The 4,798-nt window shown below is 43.3% G+C and overlaps 1 long non-coding RNA gene across 1 annotated transcript; it reads left to right on the top strand.

Annotated features, from left to right (window-relative positions):
* Window positions 1–2,277: 2,277 nt before the first annotated feature.
* Window positions 2,278–4,368, top strand: LOC140705015 (uncharacterized). The gene is made up of 2 exons (XR_013540984.1): window positions 2,278–2,364; window positions 2,449–4,368. It is a non-coding gene; the product is annotated as an uncharacterized LOC140705015 (long non-coding RNA).
* The last annotated feature ends 430 nt before the right edge of the window (window positions 4,369–4,798 follow it).

The raw sequence follows: 4,798 nt of genomic DNA, 5'->3' as shown, positions 1-4,798 counted from the left end.
ATTCTGGAGTTCCAACCCACTAATCCAACAAACCACACAGGGAGTGACCCCAGATCGCTTTACACCTACTGTAAACCTGTGGAGAAAGTTCTCCCCTTAATGGAGCTTCCAATAGGAAATAAATTAGTTCTGGCCCATACCCCATTCCCCACTGCTGATTTATTTAACTGGAAACAAGAACTTCCACCATATCGAGAAGCCCTTCAGAAGTACCTGGACTTGATCCAACGGATCATTACTACTCACCACCATTCTGAGCAGCCTCCTAAGCGAAGATGGGAAACACCAGGCTCTTGCTGAGACCTACGCCTGGTATACTACTCATAGGGTTCAACAAATAGCCGATGGCAATGGAAGAGTTGATTGGCCTGAAGCAGCAGCCCTCATCACTCGAATTATTGATCCCAATCCTAATAAACTTACTGGGGCCTGCCTACTGAAAGCAGCAAGAAATGCTGTAATTCATGGCCTCGAACTAGGAGTGCCAAAGGCTGTGAAACCTTCAGAGACTATATGAGATTCTTTAAAAAAAAACCCTACGGAATGCCCAAATGAATTCCTGATGAGGCTCAAGGATGGTTTTCGCTGGTACGCCCACCTTGATCTGGATTTGGAATCAACAGCCAGCTGTGCTACAGGTGCAGGTCCAAAAGGACCCAGCCGTGTGTGACTGCAGCCACTGAACTGCCTGTGTCCTGCAGCTGGTCTGGTCAGACAGCTATGCATCAGCTGTAGCACAGCTACAGAAAAGCACTTTGCACATGTCTCCCTGCTGTCTGTCTACTCATTGTCTAAGATACAAGGGTGCTTCTGAGGAGAGAGACCTGCTCAATAAAATGCTACATACAACAACTCTGAGTCAAGTTTCTTTATTAGACAAGGTAGCTCGGGGCCATGCTCCTAGGGAAGGATATTGCAGGAAAAAGGGAGGGACACAAACCCGATTTTCATTGATGATGATGGGAAGGGTGGGAAGGAATGCATGGTTTGCCAACCATGGGCTGTGTGAATGGGATGACTCATGAGGCTAAGGGAGATGAGAAGACACTGGCATGGATCAGGCTGGTGCCCTAATCATCAGTCAGGAGGTAGGGAGTGGGGCAAGATATCACTGGGATGGATACAAGCTGGCCCCACCGATCATGAGCCAAGAGGCGAGGGTGGGAGGGATTCAAATTACCCCGCCCAAATCATGAACCAGGAGGTAAGGGGTAGGTGGATTGACAGTGGTAGGGATTCAAGCTGGCCCTCCAGTCATAAACCACAAATTTTGTATTGTAGAAGGGACCCAAGCTGCCCAATCATGAGTAAAAACAGAAGGGAGAGTCCAAGTGCAAACTGAACATTACCCAACCAGGAAGGAGAGCAGGAAGATGGACAGTGAAAGGGCCAGGCCTTGAACTGTGCAGAGTTTTGTAGAATTGTGTTGAGTTGTGTCAGATGGACAACAGACTATAGGATCCCTGGAAAGCACAGCCTAAGAATTCTTGCCTGAAGTATAACTTCACACAACTTGAGTCACTATCCTTGCCACTAATCATGAGCTAGGGCAGGGGGAAGAGGGAGTAATGTGAGGCCATCCTATAGATCAATAAACAGAGGTTTTCTTTGGCTGCCTCCTGTGGTTCTCTCAGACAGTGGGGAAAGCAGATGTCTCTGAGGGCACTCTGACTGCACCAGATGCACTAGGAGGGGCTTAGCCTTCTATGGCACAAACTGGCATTGCAATGGGTTTCATGGCAGCTGCAGAAAGAACTTGCATTTGGGGGAAATATCACACTGTACCTTTAACAGGCATCTTCCTCTGAATTGTGAGAGTCTGGTTCAGCCCGCCTAAGGCCAGCCTAGCTAGCTGGGATTAGGCCCTAAGTCAGGTAAAAAGAAAGGAAGATTTATTTTAGTGCTAACATTTTCTGAATTTGGACCAGGGTTCTGTGACATAAATAGTGCTTTGAATGGCATTTAGTTCTCCAACAACTTCTAATATTCCATTCTTGACTCTTGACCTAAAAAGGAGTAGGTGAATAGCTCCATGCCATTAACTAAGATGGTTAATGGATGCTCATTTGGAGATGCTACTTATCATGTAAGAAAAACAAAAACAAAACAGCCTGACAGCAGCCCATGAAGTATTTATGAGCCACAGGACAAGATTTTTATTACTCTTACAAGCAGCCTTAAGTTGGTCTTAAGAGGGTGAGAGACATTTAAATAACTATAGACATACTGCTGAGGACATAATGAGTGAAGGTGTCACATGACCTCTGAGGTCACATGATTGCTGGTACAACAATGCTCTAAGTTCATAACAGTTGGCCTTTGCCCACTTGCTGTTTTCCTGCCTCAACAGCCATTGGGAGCAGAGTGAGTTAGAGAGACCTTCGCTTATCAGAATTACTTCTCCTTTCCTCCTTGGTTGTGGCACTTGTAAATCCTCTGTTCTTTTAGAGATCGGAGATAAGCCAGCTTGATTGGATACAGCTGTAGAACAGCCCAGGCAGTCAATGACTGCTTCCGCCGGAGGTGACTGAGAGCAGGAGGGAAAACTTCAGTTAAGGAGGGAAGAAAGGTGCGAGAGAGCGACGGGTGGCTTCACAGAGCTTGTTTAAAGGTAAGATTGTAGAAAATTTAGGGAGGGAGGCAGGGTGTATGTGTGAGAGAGACTGACTTTTATAAAACCATGAAAAAAGGACATGACTGCAAGGGAGAGACGGCTCAAAGGTGCGAGAGAGGGACGGGTGGAAATGGACAAGAGAGGAAATGGACATACTGAACTGAAGCAACTGATTTTTGAACTTTGAGGAAGGGTTTGTGTGTGTGTGAAAGAGAGGGAGACACACACACAGAAAGACTTGACTTTTCCATAGAACCATGAAAAAAGGAACCTTGCAAAATTTAATCTCCACTGCATTTAGCTCTACAATTTCTGCGGAGAACAGCAAGTATTTCAAGATTCTGTTTGGACTCTAAATTGAACCGGGCAGAACTGGAATATTTAGCAGAGTCTCACTAACAGCAAACACCTAGTAAAAGACAACCGACACACCTGGGACTAGATTTCTGAAGTGTGTAGCAATCCTGTTTCTCTGTTTCTCATGCCCAAAGCAAGCAAAAGTGTCATAGCTTATTCCCAAATCTGAATCCCAGTCTCTCTGCTCCTGGCCCTGCTTTGACTGCAACACCAAACAAAAGGTCTTACAAACAAAAAACTGTGACTTTCTTTATTGAGTCAATACATCTCATGTGCTGGAAAACAGTTCTCCTGGATTGGGGGGGTGAGTCCTGCAGAAATCGAATCCACACCCCATCTCAGTTTCCAGCTGTTGAGAGGCTGTTGAGGCTATTTACTGCTTTGAAAGAATATTTTCCTTCTGTAAATCAACCACCTGCTATGATAGGAAAAAAAATTGAGAATGATTTTTCAGAAGTTTGCCTTTGGTTTCTGCATTCCTTGATGTCTATCTTCCAAGTTAATATTGCGGCCATTGAAAGGGAAGAAGCATCAGTGTTAGAGGTTATGAGCCTTCTTCACTCAACCTTGGAAGTTTTGAAAGGAAGACTAAAGGAGACATTTGTTTCACTAAAAGTCAGGGAGATGTTGAGAAGACTTAAGGAACGTGGTCGAGAAGAAGAGTGTAATAGTTTTATGGCAGATGTTGGATTGGTGTATGAAGCATGCATTAGTTAGTTAGAAAAGTTGATGAAACCTTTTGATGAATTTCATTGCTTTGGTTGGATGTACTTAACTAAAATCAAAGACAGAACATTTGATGACCTTTTGACATGCATATCGTACCTGAAAGAGAAGGGTATTATTGTGAATGATGTGCAGTTGTTTGACCAACACTGCAGTCTTGAATCATTTGTGCAAGACAAGAATGAACAGTTTTTTGGAAGACTCTTGCATGAACAGTAGAGTTTCTTTTTCCAAAGTTGCCCAAATGCAAGTTGCTTTTCAGAGTTACTTAAAATTTGTGCATTATTCGTCTGTATTCCTGGACACAATGGCAATGTGGAAAGAGTGTTCTCCTTGATTAATGCTTAATGGACAAAGGAAAGGAAAAGACTCTTAGCTCACTCTGTAAAAGGCATCATTCTCACAAAGTACAATTTGAAGAATATTACTTGTGAGCAGTTTTATGCATATGTGATTGCTAATGAAGATCTTCTGCAAAAAGTTGGCTCCTCTGAGAAATATGTTGTGTAATTAATAAAAATTATAAGGTAATAATTGTACAATTAGCTGTTTAAATAATGTTCTTTGGTATTTTGTAAAAAAGCCTCCATTGAATTTATTTTTATTTTTTAACATGGCTGTTTCTTGGTCAGTTCACTAAGAGACGTTTATTGGCAGCAATTGTAATAAAATTGTATTGATTGCGGGTTTAATCTGGAACGATTCAAATCAAACATTCAATATGTCCTCCTTTTTGTCTTTCTATGTCCTCCTTTTGGTACCAATGTATCTGGCAACCCTAATTCAGGTTCATAGTTTGTAGAGATGTGCTCTGTATCAACAGACAGGATTGCTTCCTGTTCTGTCTATAGCTCTGGAAACTACATTAAGGCGTTGGCCTGGGTAATGTAGGTTTAAGGTGGTGAGGTCTGGCAGGGCAGTTGATGTGGTACTTTTGAGAGGTTGCTGTTGTTTTTAATGGAGATAAATGGGTTTGTTAGGGGTCAGCCAGATGTAGGCTGGATTTCAATGACAGACTTCCCACACAGAGGGGAAAGAGCAGCATTTGTGGGGATCCTTTTCTGGGTGCCCCCTTTCTGATGGAGCCGCGGGTGTAGTTGT

Source organism: Pogona vitticeps, chromosome 2 (genome assembly GCF_051106095.1).
Source record: "Pogona vitticeps strain Pit_001003342236 chromosome 2, PviZW2.1, whole genome shotgun sequence".
In the NCBI taxonomy this organism is placed as follows: domain Eukaryota; kingdom Metazoa; phylum Chordata; class Lepidosauria; order Squamata; family Agamidae; genus Pogona; species Pogona vitticeps.
This window is presented reverse-complemented; position numbering and strand designations above follow the sequence as displayed.